Consider the following 16,797-nt stretch of genomic DNA (forward strand, 5'->3'; position numbering starts at 1 on the left):
ACACAGCGATGATTTAGTATGCTACAAGCAAGCTCATTTCAGAAAACTATCCAGTGTTTTCAGGGAGGAATGCCAGCAGGACAAGAACCACCTTGAGTACAATGCTACACACACATTATTCGAGATAAGGAATGGCTCATTTTATATTTCTAGCACATAAATAATGTCTGTATGTGGTTGCATTATGATTACTACAGCAACCAGCTGTGTCTTCAGAGCTTCCCCCAGCACCTCACTGCCCTCACCAAAGGCACAGCTGGGCTGTGGTCCTTGATCTGGGAAAAAACAGCCTGTATGGGCTTCACAGCAAGAGCAAGAATATCCCATCTCACCAGCCTCATCCAGAAAGGCTGGGCACAGGGCTGCAGCCCTGATGACAGGAAAAGGTCACCACAGGAACAAGACAGCTCTTCCTCTCTGGGGTTGGTGCCATTGCCACAACTGCACTTTGTTAGCAAGTTAGCAAGCTCTCACAGCCTCCCAGCTTCCTGACAGGCATAGGGATCTCATGATGTAATTTTTTCCAAGCTAAGGAGGAGGGTTTGTCTACTTTCATTTGGGGTGGGAAGTAGGCAGGGAGAAGAACTCCTAGGCAGGACAGGAGACCTTATCAGCACCCAGCAGAGCTGCCCACATGCCCTTTTCACAGGCATCCCACTCCCAGCACTAGCTCACAATCGCTATGACTGTATAAAAGAACCCTCCACATTCAAGAGAAGACCAAAGTCCAGCTCAAAGGAGGCTTAGCTTCCATGCACTGCTGTAAAGCTCAGCTCCACCTGAGCACTCAGCCTCACCAGAAGAGCTTCTTCTTTAGTGCTGCCTTTTTCATTAATTGGCTAAAAATATTCCATGCATCTTGGGTTTTAAGATGAAAGTGGCAACCAGGAAGACATGCATCCATTCAGGGAGCACAGAGCTGGCCTTAAGAACACATAGTACAACCAACTTCGCAAGCATCCCCCACCAGCTCCGAGTTCACACTAAATCTAATATTGCCAAGGTGTAGGGATAGTGGAAAAAAATATATATTCCAATGACACTTAAGCACCAACAATCATTACTGCAGTCTCTGCTTGTACCCCAGCTCAGTTGGCTTGCCAAAGAATTCCCTCTATTCCCTGGTCTGCTTCAAGACACTTTCTGGCCATCTCAGGCTGGAAAACAGATTACATAAACAGCAGATTTCCACCACTGCTTTCCTACAACAAACATTACTTTTAGGCATACTTATTACTCACACAGTCAATGCTTTAGAGCCTTTAAAGTCATGTTTCTCAATTGCTTCACTGGAGCTCATAGTAAATTTACAACATAGAGATGCACACTTGTATCAGTGCTTCTGAACCTCACAGCCCGGCCCTTGACAATTCATCTGCACCACCCCCAGCTGCATTTGGCTTTCAGCTTCAATGAGTTAGGTGGATAGGAACAAATTGCCTGCCTTCAGCTGCAAGAGTGTGTTTACTCCATAGCACCAGCCACGTTTCTGCAGATTAAAGGAGCCCTCTCCATGCAGGAGACAATCACTGGTCCCAGCCTTCCTGTGGCTTGGAGGAAGCGAGCTGCTGGATCTCATCTGCCAAGATCATTTAGCAGGGCTGAACCAACTCTTTACAGCATCACTGCAGACAGCTTTAATGTAGTAACCTTTCTTGGAGAAAGCATAGTCATCTGCATAATTTGCTTTATTCATGTCACAGTGCTTATGTTAACATCTGCAAGATGCCCTTACAGGTGTGTCAGAGAGCAACGTTCCCTAGTTCCAGTAGGAGATGTGTGCTTTGGAGATCAAAGTCCCTGCACAGCTGACTCATACTTGCTGACAATCACTGGACTTCTACTTTCAAAAGGCACACTTTTATGGGAAGCCCAGGCATGAAGCAGGAATCCATGCCACAGGCCTCCCTCTCTCTTCACACTAGTACTTTGGAGGACTTTAGCTCAACTGGAAACAGGCAACTTTAGAGATGCCATCTAGAAGAGCCAGTGGATAAAGGGTCTGGAAAGAGCATTTTGTGCTGGTTTTGGTGGGTTTGGGATTTTTTTATTATTATTAGAGCTAAGAATTTTTGGGTGTGATATGCAAGTTCTCCTCCCACTCTCGCTGGGCACTCCAAAACTTTGAATGCCGTAGGGTGACCACTTGCAGACAGTCTGCAAGTTCTTATGGCTAGACATGCTGTCCTAAACCACCAAGAAGCAAAAAACGCAGAAATATTTAAGTTTGGATTTAACACAAACCCTCCTTCTCACCTACACTGTTCAACATGCATTTTAACTTCAATTCTCCTTCTCCAACTTGCTTCCCTCCTCTAGAGACACCCGATGACAGTCCAACATCAACAAAACAGCAGCAGCCATCAGCAAGACACAGCCCCCATTCAGCTGCAGGCAGGCAGGAGGAAGGGAAGGGCTGCTATCAGCCCACTGCTGAGCTCCTGCTGTCAGGGTGCATCTCGACATGACATACATGCTGACTGCTGGAAAAAACCCGCCAGCCAGACTTAAGCTGTTCTACAGAATCAACAACAGTATTGAATAAGCAAGCAGACTCTTAAAAAAAAAAAGTATCTATATATAGCCTACAACATTAAGTTTTATATAGAAGTATTCTGCTTCCTAGTCAGCTATTAAGTGGCTGCCTAGTAGGGTGAACAGGAAAACAGGCTGAACCAGAGCTCATTTGCTTCCATCACACCTCTGAGTCTAGATTGTAATTCTTCCACTTTTATTATCCTATTAACTAAGTGGCAACCAGCCCAAAAAATGGATTATGGCAATTCCATAGGCCAGCAGTACATACCACCAGTCTCAGTCTTGAAAAGGAACCAATTTTCTACTGCTCAAACTGATTTATAACTGTTGCTCTATACTAAAATACTAATATGATATGTTACACTTGGACTGCTAAAATCAGACTCCTCAAAGCAAAAAGAAAGATGTTCAAGTGCCAGGGCTTCAGCTAGCAGTGTGACTAGCCTGAGCCAGCAATGTGACCATTTTGAAACAAATGTGTGTGTCAATTTTATGGCTTGGGCCACAAAAAACTTCCCAACTCAACCTACCAAATAGAAAACTGCCAATGCTTGGTCCTCTGCATTTGTGCTTATAGCTGCCCCAGAAGCCAGTGCCAGAACTGAAACCTGGCACTGGTTGGAAACCTGGACATTTATTTACTCCAGTAGAACTCCCTAGATTCTACTTGGAACACATGGCTTGAACAATATGACCTTTATTAGGTCTGTAATTGTACAAAAAAAACCCCACAACAACAAAAAAGCATTATAAACAAGTTTCTGACTAGTATCTTCTGCTCATGTGCAAGTCTTCTCTGCATTCAGATTAAGCATAAATACTACCCAAACTATGGCAATGTTCCTTGAACTCTGCCCTACAGCAGAGCTGCAAGTCATTCTCTGCTGGACAATTAGTGGAAACAAGCTACCGAAGCAGACAGCTTCCTTACTAAATCAAGTCATACAGACTGTGGAAGTATTGCAAAACAAACAAAGGACTAAAAAAGCAGCTTTTGGGTAGTGAATTTTATTTTTTTAAATAGCTTCATGGCTGAGGCTGCAGTCAACACAGCTTGTTCACTATCTCACAGAGCCATCTCAGAAGCTTAGCTGTTGATTTTCACACTGAGAAGTTAAATCACAACCAGCATTGATGTTTACATCCACCTTCCCTAAAAAGAGGTATTCCTCTTCCTTTCTTATGTCCTCCATATTTAAACTTTTGTTCTCTGCATTATATGTAGGGAGAAACCAAATCCATGGTTCTCAATACAAAACAAAAGTCTCACCAACAGCCCTTATTCTTTATTTCCAGGCATGGAAGGAATTTTGTATAGCACACAAAATTCATATGGATCAGTTATGAAGAGACTGCAGGAATTTTAGCTCTTAGTGTCTTTAAGTGTCTGAGCATTTTCCCTCCTCTAGTTATTCTCACCTATTGTTAAATAGCTATAGCAGCTATGGGACAGAAAAATTAGGCAATGATTAGGGCTTAATCTTCTGGAACAAAGAAAACACTGCACTGAGCAGAGCCACATGCCAAACAGAAGTATGCAGATGAGATGGAGCTGAGCAAGCTGCCCAAGGAAATTCTTTGCTGAAGCATACAGTATGTGTTCACAGGCTTACTGTGTCTGCTAAAGACATTAGCAACATCCTCTGTAGGGATAATATGTCTTTAAATCAATTACAGCAATTCCTCTGTGCTTTGAGAACATATGCAACCATTTCCTCCAGTGTCCCTTAAGCCCAGGTCCATCCCAGCTCCCCAGGGCCAGCACATCACTTGTGTCCTGCCATGTGCAGCCACTCACCCCACGGAAGCACAGGCTGTGCCTAGCACAGAGAGCGGGTTGAACTCGGGCTGGTTTTGTGGATACCCAGCTGTGACCTGCCAGCCTCTAACTGCCACGTGCAGGTCCCACTGCATCTCTGCTTCTCAGCAGCATTTGCAGGCAGTGCTGTGATCCCCAGGACAGCTGAACCTCAGCAACCGGAGTCCCCCTGGGCTCTCAGCTCACTGGCTCCCAGCTGAGCACCCACGCCCTGCCAAGGCACAGCCATTCCTCAGCTTCTCTAATGAGCCTTAGGGATTTCATCACCTGAGGAAGTGTATCTTCAGGAAGTCTAAGTGATACACCATGTACACTCAGAGATCCACTAAGCTTTTTACAAGGTAAATTTTCCAGAGAAAGAATGACTCTTCACTAGAGGGTTGTAAGAACAGTAACTAACTGGTGATCTAGACATGGGCAAGAAAAGATAGGTTTTATTTTTTTTCAAGGGACAGAAACCATTTTCTTCTAGGCTTACCAGGATGACTGGTTATTTAAAAAAAAAAAAGTAATACAATTCCTTTGTGAGAAAAGTCTTCAGATTTGAGATATTAAACACTATACTTCAGAGGGGTTTAAACTATTAAAACAGTGTTTACTTCAACTGGATTTGAAACCAATTATGTCAGAACTTCAGGCCAGTGTTGCATAAATCACCCTGTACCATCTATTGGTGCATGCTGGGTCTCTAGAAAGGTAGAGAGGTAGAACGGGCAACTGAAAAAATAAGTTCAAATCCAGTCCTTTTAGTGTAGGTTTGGCAAAAAAAAATATCACACAGACTTTTAATATAGTAAAGAATAAAAATAATCAAACCAGTGGAGCTCTCAGGAGCAAAGAACAGATTAAAATAGCTCTGACCAACTTCTTAATAGGTACCCAGAGGCCACTTGTGTCTCACATCCAGAAAAGAAAGGCATAACACAAAGCAAGTTTAAGCCAGCAGTATAACAGCAACCAACCCAGCTTCTCCAAGAGAAACTGAAATCACCCAAGAGGGCTTGAAGGACATGTCAAGAATTTCAAAATTAGGAATTCTTAAGGCAACTCGGGAAAATAACTGTGGGTGGCTTATGATCAAATTCCTTAATACCTTCAGTCTGAACACACCTAGGTTTCTGATGCCTTAAGTGCCATATCCCAATTTAGGATATGAGAAGGCAAACACATTACTCTTATATCCAGGAAGACCTGCCAACAGGTGTTAGTGCACATCCAAGCCTTGCTATGAATACTGTCTGTGAGCACCAGGAGGGCTCTGCACTGCTGGCACGCTGCTGGGATGGATTAGCAGTGAGCAAGGATGCAATACAGAACAATAAGAGCTGCCATTTACAGGGGCTATTTCAGACCCGGCTGCTCCCGGCCAAGCAGGTCCTCACCCACAGCTGCAGGACTGCAGCACAGACACCGAGCTGAACAGCATACAGGAATGCTGTGCCCATTATCTGAGATCCTTTTGGGGTGGGGGAAGAAAGGAAGGCGTCTGTCTGAATGTTCTGCCTTTGTAGAGCAGCAAGTTGCCATGAGCGCTGCTTTGTCCGCAGCCAGCGAGCCCCTCGCCAGGCTGGCAGGGCAGAGCGCCAGCGCCACACTAACCCCAAAACCCCGGCTCACCTCCAGAACCGGCACAGCCGAGCACCCGGGGGACAGGAGGCATCACAAGGGGGTTCCCCCAATGCTGGAACCCCCGTGCCCACCTGCAGCTCCCGCCCCATACATGGGCAGCGGCACGGCGGGCTCTGGGCCTGCCGCAGCACGAGGACGCCCACGGCATCCCTGCCAAAACCACCCCACAATGGGCCCTGTGAGCACGGCCCCTGCACCAGCAAAGCACATTCCCCGCTGCTGAGCTCATCCCTCCGGTGCTGCTACCGGCCCCAGGAGCGGCTGGGACACCGCGGCTCACACATGCCTTTGCTGGGGACAGGCAGCGCAGCATCCTGCACAGGCACCGAACCAGCAGGTGACGTTCAACCCCTGCCACACAAAGATCCATGTTTCCAGGGGGAATGAGTGGAGGCTGGGTGGCAGAGCAGCCAGCCTTCATGTTTTGCTATGTACAGGGAGCCCAAGCCTGCATGGGATAATTCTGCTCCCCATGGGCTCGAGTCAGCAGTATCCCATTCTCCAGGACAGCATAGCCAGCAACATGCCAAGACTGACTGCATCAACCTCACAGACAACAAGTGGATTGGGAAAGCCTCCAGACAGCACCTGGCAGCACGGGCTGGGGCTGTAGAGAAGGGCTTCAGGATAGCACCCACATGGACACTCAGTCCCAGCAGCCCCAGGTTCAGAGGCGGGTGGAGGGAAGTTCCAGGAAGCCATGGAAACAGCACAACACAAGGCGCCCAAGTGCTAATTAATCATCCAGGAATAACTTGAGAAGGAAAGTCCCTGCAGTGGGGAGTGAACATGCTAGAATTGGATTTCTGCTAAATGATGGAGGGAGGGTGAAGAAGGCATCCTCCTGCCTTTGTCACACTCTGCTGAGAAACATTTAGCTCAACTCTTTAAACCAAGTGACATGACACAAACTACACCTCCCTCCTCCACTGATGAGACAGGAGAGAACAGGGAAAGATTCTACACCCGGTCTGCACTCCCAATGAATCAGTACATTTACTGCCATGGCACAGGAAGGCTTCACCTGCCCATCAGAGCAGACATCTACACCTGAGTCAGCAATACCACTAGCCAATTCACAGGAATGGAGTTCCAGTTTAAGCAAGACATTAAAATTTTAGTCAAATGTAGTATAACTGTCTACACCTCACAAGAAACACTTCTCTAGGAGTCTGATCAACTCAAGGTTGTTTCATTCACATGTACAAACAAAAGAAGCACATAATCACAACACAACTAGAAAGCCAAGCCTCAATCAGAAAGGCTGAACTGAAAACAACAGAATAGTGCAAGTGACACAACAAACTGTCTCTGAAGCCTAAGAGTGCTGTAACCCTCTCTGTAGGATTAAGGTAATCCTAAATCTCACAGGTTACTTCAGGTCTCATCAAGGTCAAAAACCTGTATAACTCCTGCAGAGACCTCCCAGGGGTTGGCAGAGGCATTAGGTGACAAGCCATTAGTGCTGTCCTGTATCTCACATTACTGAATGAATGTTACCAAGCTTCAGTACAGGGGAGAACAGGAAGGTCCACCTTCAGGCACCTCAGGCATTGGAGAGGAAAGAATTGGAAGACAGGGCTACAAAAAAAAAAAAAGATGCCTCAGCAAGACCAAAGAAGCAATATAATAATGCAGAGATTTCCAGGCACCAAAGCGACCTCTGTGCTACTAACAACGTGTTTATTCACACTGGGGGTAGGTCAAGATAGTTATATGAAACAGCATGTAAAATCTTGCCGAGATAAATGAGCCTATTCAGATAGGGCTGTCTAACATCTCCTGTTAGACGCCAGGCACAAAAGCTGCAAGGGATGGACTTTGTGAAGCCAAAACCAACACATTTGAAATTATCAGAACTGATTACTGTTTGGGGAAATCCTTGGCCACAACATACACCAAGATTCAATTTTTCCATTTGAAACCAGAATTGCTACACTGACTGTGATTCACTGTACACAGGGCTGTTCAAAGGAAATCCCCATTCATGCAGCTCTGCACAGCTCAACCCATCTGCACTCCACACTGCAGCACCAAAGTACTGAGGATTGGAGTACATTTTGTGGTTTAGGGTAAGTAACACATCAGAAAGTAACCTACCAGTCACTTTAGCTTTGCAAGAGATTTGTGGTTTATCTCAGTTTTGATCATCTCTGATTCTGAGCACCTAACAGCACTGCTCTATGCAGGCTTGTTTTGAAGCATTTAAACACAGGTACCATCCTACAGATGCTCTCCAGCCCTCTGCAGCTTAATGACGGCATTATTCCAGCTATCACTGTCCAGCCATTTCCCTGAGAAGCAACAGGCAAGGTAATTTTAACATACTCTGCTCAGTTTGGCTGGGATAGAGTGAATTTTCTTCACAGTAGCTGGAACAGGGCTGGGTTTTGGATTTGTGCTGAAAACCATGCCGATAACACAAGGATGTTTTTGTTACTGCTGAGCAGCACTTACATAGAGTCAAGGCATTTTCTGTCTTTCACCCCACCAGAGAGTTGGCTGTGGATGAATGAGAAATTGGGAAGAGATAGCAGATCCTCAGTGAGTCAAGGGATACCCCATACTGCACGGTGTCATGCTCAGCACAAAACCAGAAGGAAGTGGAGAGGGGACATTTGGAGTAATGCCACCTGCCTTCCCCAGTAACCATTACATGTGATGGATGGCTGAACACCTTCCTGCCCATAGAAAGTGGCAAATAAATGCCTTGCTTATTAAGGTGTCTTCATCTCAACACATGAGTTTTCCCACTTTTACTCTTCCAATTCTCTCTCCCATCCCACAGCAGGGAAGTGAGTGAGCAGCTGTGTGGGGCTGAGCTGCTGGCTGGGCTTAAACTACAACAGTGCAGATTGGAACAGGCACTTTGAAATTACCCCCCAAATCTGAATTTCGTCAGTTCATTTTGACATTCAGACATAGTACTCACTCAACACAAACACACAGCAGAACTATCTCACCAGGCCACTGCCCTTCAGCACTGCTGTGATGATGTGAAACACCTAAAATGATGCTTACCCAGGCGGGGGTGACACACAGCCAGGCTGCTTTCTGCAGCTCCACACTGAGCAAGGGTGTGCAGGACACAGTCACTACAAACACATGCATGGCCTGGAAAGCATTGCTACTTTTCCATGACCATTATGAAGGTGTCTTCAAGCTTCTGTGCATAAGCCTGCTAGATTTAATTTCCCATCAGCTTTCACATACAGACACTTATCCTCCACCTCCACTGGAAACCATGACTAGTTTCTTGACTCTCCAAGAAGGAATGGGGTTGCTTTTTTCCTGAAATTCCAATTTTTAAGTAAAAAATATTGTGTGCTGTATCTTGAAGGAAAAATGATCTCCCCATTTTCTGAGGAAACAATGAAGCTCAACACATTTTTTTGCTCAAACACACTGCTTGTGCAATGCAGCCATAAACACACTTCCATCTGCACATCACACAAGGCTCTCCCCTGCACCGTGTGGGTTTGAGCCCTGTGTGTTTAACACCCCACACACGACAGCACTGTGTTTATACAGTTTCAGCTACAAGCCGCTAACATAAGGAATAGACGCTTGGCTTAAGGCCCAGATAATTCATCCAACTGTGGCAGCCACTATCACACAGACCTCTTTTGAGAGGAGCTTTCATGACCAGGAACACGGTGCTGAATCTGCAGAGGCACAGTCTGCACGGGTGGTCTCCAAGCACCTCAAAAAGGACCATCTGGGATTAATGGCACAGCTTGAGCACACATTAGCCCCAGCTGTGCGACACCCGCTCATGCAAACCATATACCCACACCTCCCACTCAAACTCGCTCCCTGCACAGCAAAGCTTTGCTTCAAATGTGTGGGTTTTGCATGGCCCCAAATAGTCCAAGTCCCCATCTCACCCCAGCTGCCATGGGCTCACCAGCCCCAGAGTTACTGTCCTGCACGATGGGTCCTGTGCCACGCCAGGGCTCTGCTCAGGGGCCATCCTGTCACTCTCCTAGCAAAAGGCAGAGGCAGGTCTGCTCAGCTGACACCATCAGCCTAATTCAACTTAGTCAGGAGCTGCTCAGTCATAACAGGCTCTAACAGAGTTTCCAAACTAGCCAGTGCTCAGAGGGATACTACCTTTCCCCTCCAGAGGCAGGACTTCAAATCCTCCAACTAAAGGCCTCACACAAGTCTTTCCAAACTTCACAAGCTTGCAAATCTCTCCCCAGTTTTCAGGGACAGCACTCCGTCACACACATGCTGACCAAGAAGGGTGCAGGCAAATCTTGACCAGCTACATGATCCCATTTTTAATCTGCAGTCTCACACTGGTCACATTTGCAAGCCTATTGTATTTCACATTTTTAAAAGAACATATAAAATTGTAGAACACTGGCTCTAGAGGCAACTATTTGCAGCAACTTCACAAGCTACATTGCTCTGTCTGATCCCCCATACCTCTTCCAGGTACCTACCAGGTTTGATGCAGCATTAGACATTGTTTTTTAGCAATTCCTCCATTTCACCATGAAAAAATGTTTACTGGTATACTGTTACCTCCATCCAGTCACAACAAGAGCCCCACAGGTGTTTATATTACCCCTAAACGAAGTCTGGGCTGCTTCTCTCAGTTCTATGTTTGAGCTTAAATACTGCTGCTAACCAAGTACTGCTTCAGAAGCCTGAGTTACTCTTCTTACAGGTAGAATAAGAAATATTCTGCAGTTTGTTAAAGCCTATGTTTAAGTAATAAAGCCGGTTAATTTAAATAGTTGCACTTTCTCTGCCTTAGGCAGTGCTTTCAACCAATAGCTGCAGCACTATGTGTGAAGCAGCTCTTTTCCCTTTGCAATTAAAACCTTTCAAAGGGACATGGTTTTATTCAGTTATTTATCTGTATCAGAAGAAATATTTCTTTACTCAAACACTGAACTCAGAGCTAGGCTACAAAACCACAGCAAAATTTGAAGTGTTGAAGTAGGGCTTTATGCTACTAACTTCAGAGGGTTTCCCTGTTTGAGTCAAGAGTCATTCAGCAGAGCTTTCCACCCAGGAAATCCCAGACATCTCCACTGCATACAAGGCCTGAAGTAGCTGCTCCTCACTGAAGTCTGCTGCTCATAGTGCTTTCACAGCAAAGCAAACCTCTATGAGACAACCCTCACAGTGTAGCTCCAAACTGTCTCTTTCAGGAAAACAGTAGATTCGGATATACTCCAGTGAGAATCCCAATGGCAATGCAGTTAATTCTATGGGACAAGGTCATCGTGATACCCTCGTCCAGTAGCAGATGCTTCTATCTCCGTAACTGCAGATGTCTGCAAGTCATTAGCATGCTTAGCAAGGCTCACTGAGCAGCCACAGATCATCCAGTGTGACAGCACCAAGGGCAGTGCTGAGCTGCCCCACTGTACAGTGGCTGTGAGCTGAATGCAATCAGCGTTTCTTGACGCATGTATTTGGAGAGAACCTGGACCACTAGAAGACTGCCTCAGGCTCTTCTATGCTTTTTGGATGCAAAAAACATAACTGGCCACCTGGGAGCTGCAGCTGCTTCTGCATGGCTTTGGGGAGCCCTAGGGCACATGGCAGCTTGGGGATCTGCAGGCACTCCTGCATCACCTGACTTTGTGGCCTCCCACCAATAGACAATTCACTTGGTCATTGGCACCTTGACTTGTCTGGCAATCCCTACTCAGCACTCAGGCCTGAGAAGTACTATTAGTACAGGAGCTGGTTTATCAACATGCAGTAACCTCTGCAAACTGGGATCTTCTCCAAAGTAGCTTTATTGGGCTGTGCAAGTTACCCTCCCCCCTTTGGCCACCCATGTTCAATGTCACTGTTCAGTTGTCCAGCACATATGCTGCATCCTCTCTTAAGAGCATCAAACTCACATAAGTCAGCACTAAATAGCATAGGAACACATGTTCACAAAGTACTTGGAGCATTAAGGTGGCACCACAATAGAGGGTCCTCCAGTCCTGGTTTAAAAGCCTCCATGTCTTAGCCCCAAATTCTGATAGTAGCAGTGTCCAGCACTGGTGAGCTCCAGCTGTGGCACCAGAAGTCACTGCCCTTTCAAGTGTCACCACAAATTTACCTGGCAGTCACTAGCCTAGATTTTCTGCTTCTTCATAGCTGCATTTTTACTACATATCTAAAAGAGCTACCAAAAGAAATAATCCCCAGAGACAACCAAAGCTGTTTCTATTTGACTTTCAATTAGATCATTGATCTTGTTCTAGCGGTTACATGAGCTATAGGATATTTGCATGCAACCACACTGGTAATCAACAGCCAGAACAAAACTGAAACAACACAATTAACATCCCAAGTCTTCCCACAGATGGTATTTTAAGTCTATTCAGACACCAGCTTGTCCCCTACAAGGGAATTTGACAACAAGCCATGCCTGAGTAAGTGACAACTGCTCAGAGAGCCACTGCAACTAGAGTGACATCAGCAAACAGCAGCCCTTCAGGAACATCCAGATGCTGAAGGAGGCTCAAAGATGCCCAGACTTCAAATTATTTGGGAGACCAACAAGCAGAATTACTTCTAGTTTTGTAGAGAAGCCCTACAGAAATTCACTGTCTAGCTGTGATGGTGAGGCAACACATGATACCTTGCACCATCAAGAATACAGTTAGACGCCAGTTTTGTTTAGCAAGCCAGCATTTCCTGTTCTGTAGCAAGGATCAAAAGCAGAGAGATAAATCCAAGATTTGTGTCTCACACCATGACAGATACAAGGTGTATTTATTATACTGTCAGTTCCCAGTGTGGAAGATGCATCAAAAACAAATGCAGGACCCTGCACATATACCCCAGATCAGGCTCTTTGCTCCTGTAGTCTGAGACTAGGGAAACCTGCTCCTATCACTCACCTTATAACAAAGGGAGGATCTGTGCAAAGCTAAATCTCACCTCCAAGATGTACCCATCAGTGTTTTAGCACTGAGACTTGAACTAGTTCCAAGACCCATGGAAAGTCCACTAAAATTGCTGCACCTACTACTGCAAGGTTGTTGTGAGAAAAGGGAATGCAAAACAGTTAATTACACCACTTAAAGAAAACACAGATAGAGCAAGTTAGTATCTAGCTGAGGGGAACTGTATTTCCTCTTCTGTGTTTGAATAACCTTCAAATGAACATATCATGGGTGTTTGCTCAGCACAGCTCTGTACGCTGTGCCTTCTGCTGCAGGGCTCCAGAGCAGACACAACATAGTGTACATAACATAGCTCACCACTTGCTCATTTTGGGCCCACCAACTACGACAGCGCATTTTATATAGGCTCAGAAATGCAGAATACATTGTCTCTTTGCAAGAGAGGCCACAGACTAATCAAAACCAGTAGGCAGACACAAGCACACAGGGTAGCCCGAAATTGCCATGGGCTGTGAGGTGCAGAGGACAGCAGCCACCAGCTTCCTACTCCCAGGTCAGGCTGCAGCAGCCCTCAGGGCCAGACATGCTCACAGCACCAATGCAAAAGATAGGAGTTGGCATTTCAGAGCAGCATTTAATAGCTCAGCCTAGAGCTCATCACACAAGTTTCAGCACAAAAAGTGGGTGGAAGCACATGAGCTATGGTCTAGCAGTTGCCTCCAGTGCTTTCAGCTGCTGCTCTGAAGCAGAGCAGCCCTGCAGAGGGCTGTGGCCAGTGTTGCAAATGCCTGCACCTCACCCAGGCAAGTAGGATGCAGCAAGAGCCACGCCAGCAGCATGGGGAGAGCAGAGGGCAGCTGACAGCCCCTGCTCAGTGCAGCACCCACACCATGCCAGAACCAACCACAGCAATGTGACAGTGGGATGTGCTGCAATAGCCATTGCCCAATTTTCCCCTCTCAGCAGGCAGGCTGAGTGTCTGCATGGCAGTCTGTGCCCACCTCGCCCTCAGAGGACCTATCACTTGGGAACTGTGCTGCCACGAAGCCTGGCCAGCTCATGCCAGAGTAATTCAATGCTCTGACAAATAAATGCGTTGTGATTTACAGCATGGCCTGAAGCAAAGGAGAAGGAGCCACAGCCCATGATGTCATTGCAGCCCACAGTCATTTTTGTACTGTTACTGGGTAACGTTGGCAGGAGAGTTCATGCAACCTGCTGCTGCTGTTAGATGAAAACAGTTCATCCCTTTGCAAGAAAGGCCACAGCCTGGATGGTCCAAGCTCTGCCACTAACAACTCACCAGCCTGATCAGTAAAACTTGCTATATTTCAGTGACCCAAACAAATTAACTCTGAAATATCTGCTGAATTTATGCTTTAAAATAAGAGACCACCTTCTGTATTTACTGGCTCCTTCCCATTAGTTTAGTTGTCTACTTCTCCAGGTTGTAAGGAACAGCAAAAGACCATCACCTCACTTGGAGGAAGCATCCCACTAGTAACCAGACAGTGAAGCTGCTTGTGTGGCCATTCTTCTCAGACACTTTAGAGAGACACGGCTGTTTTCTTTCAAGGGCAATATCAGTAGGAGGTTCCAAGAACTTCAACCCATCACACCAGGGGAGACAGGATTCAGCTACTCCACCCTCTGCCCACTCCCAGGCAGCCCAGGGCAGTAGCCGCTGATTTACTCACCACAAGGGAGGATGTGCTAGGCATCCCTTGCTTCCCCAGGAACTTGGGCAAAGTTTCATTTGGCCGCTGTTTGAAGTGCCTAGCTTGTATTCACTGACACAAAAAACACAGTTTATTCTTGCAGTGGTTGCATCCCAGTTACCATGTACAAGCACAGTAGGAACTAGACATAGCATACATCTCACTATGGATGTTAGATTTCAACTACTTACAGCAGAATAGTGCTTACACAAGGATTTGCAATCCAAAGCCCACCACAGCAGATAAAATCTTCACTGTGATGTACCAGATATCATGTAGGCATCTTCAAAATTCAAGGTTAGCTGCAGGAGGGACAGAAAGCCAAGGAAGGCTGACAGACAGGTTATAGACCACATCAGAGCCCAGAGAACCTTCTGGTTAAGATACAGCATACACTTATTGCAAGGCTTTTGAGTACAGAACTGGGATTTATCTCCTAATGATGACCTAGAAGAAAGTCCTCCCTATTAGATTACAGAGCACAATTTCTTCCTTAGGAGGAACACAAACAAGGAGGAGTGCAACTACACAAACTTTTGTCTTGTGGGGAAAGAAAATCAGCACCAAGTCCCCAGAAGCAGAACCTAGGGGGGAAAACTCACTAGAGTTTCATTGCACAAATCCAAATAAACAGGCAGAGCTTGCTTAGCCCATTGCACAGAACCTCAGATCTCACCTGACTCAACTCTGAACCGGAGGTCAAGCTCCCAGGAAGAGCAAGGGTAGCTCTACTCACCCCACCTGGTGGGGGGGGTTGCAAGAGGGTCGGGTGAGTATCCACTTTTACCACACACACAAACAAGTACAGCAATCAAGAAAATACACAGAAGCAGCTAGCACAAGTTTCACAGACACAGTATCTTCATGAAACTGCTAATCCTACTTCTCCAAACACCACCTAAACACACATACTGTTCCTCCACCACTTTTGACCATTAGCAGGCATTCAGACTGCAACAAGCCAAGCAGTGCCACATAGTGAAAGCTGTACCACACTGCTCAGATCATCTAATGAGGGTAGGTGGTGCCTTCCCCTAGTCTTTTCCACATATATTTTGGGTTCAAAACTTCCCACAGCAGTTAACATTCAGCTACACAGCATTTCCTTCCTCCAGCAGAGTTACACTTGATTATATCCAATTCCGTTTTTCTTGCCACATCCAAGTTGATTGCAGCTACCCACCTCATCTACTTCCAACCACCATCAATACCAGGGTGCACTCCTCCTCCCCATGGGTGGACACTCTAGAACAGGACCCACAGAACTATCAGAGGACACAAAAAAAAGCAAGAAAACCTCACAGGCACCTACAGTTTGTCTACAAAAGCCTGGCTACATCAGCAATAGCCAGAGTCACTCTCAATGCTTTGTAAGCAAGAGCCACTGTGACAGGCTCTTCAGCCACACTGGTACCACACCAGACAGATCCAAACACCAGTTCACTGAGCTCTGCGTCCTTTCTACTGTAAGGACTTATGACTCAGGTGACATACGAGCACACTATCATGCCAGGCAGTCAATGAAGACAGGGCCACCTGATGCTGGTGGCAGGGACCTGGTAAGCATCACAATACAGCAGAGGTTTGTTCATTCCAGCATAACCAGCAAAACACTTTCACTCTGGTGTGCTTGCTAAACATGGATTAGTGGTCTAAACTTAGCAGATCCTTGTTCAGGACCCAAACTAGCTGCTCATCAAAGTCTTTTTCTGAGCAGCAAAGAGAAAACAGAATTCTTCTGCAGCCTGGGGGATTCAGAGACCATTGTTTTACTTCCCATTGCTTGGAGCAGACACAGAACAATGCTGGCAACACAGCAGCATGACCACACACAAGGCTAACCACATTCTTAGGTTACAGTTGTAGGCTAGAAAAGTTATCCTAATCCATTTAGATTTAAACATCCCCATGTAAATCAATACAGGACGTGGCATTAGAATATGGAGCAGTTAAGATTTCAGTCCATCCTGAATAGCTGGCATAGCCTTCAGTGCCTTAAATAAAAAAGCTGTTTAGCACATTAGTCTATCTGGCCCTAAGTAATTTTACTGAAGTTTGATCACTTTACAAGTTTCCGCTCATATGTAAAAGAATGCAGGAACAGTCTGTGTAAGCTACCTTAAAGTCTCCTGTAACTTGGAACTCACTTCCAAGGCAAAGGCACTTTTTCATTAGACCAGCAGTCCAACTACTGAAACAGAAGGTCCTGAGGAGACCAAGT

General features: G+C 46.0%; 1 protein-coding gene across 7 annotated transcripts in view; it reads right to left on the reverse strand.

The window, feature by feature from the left end:
- The window catches only part of FLNB (filamin B), an 88,201-nt gene that overhangs the window by 49,190 nt on the left and 22,214 nt on the right, over positions 1-16,797 (reverse strand). The window lies entirely within an intron of this gene.

Source organism: Lonchura striata, chromosome 12 (genome assembly GCF_050655825.1).
Source record: "Lonchura striata isolate lonStrDom1 chromosome 12, ASM5065582v1, whole genome shotgun sequence".
NCBI classification, from domain to species: Eukaryota; Metazoa; Chordata; class Aves; order Passeriformes; family Estrildidae; genus Lonchura; species Lonchura striata.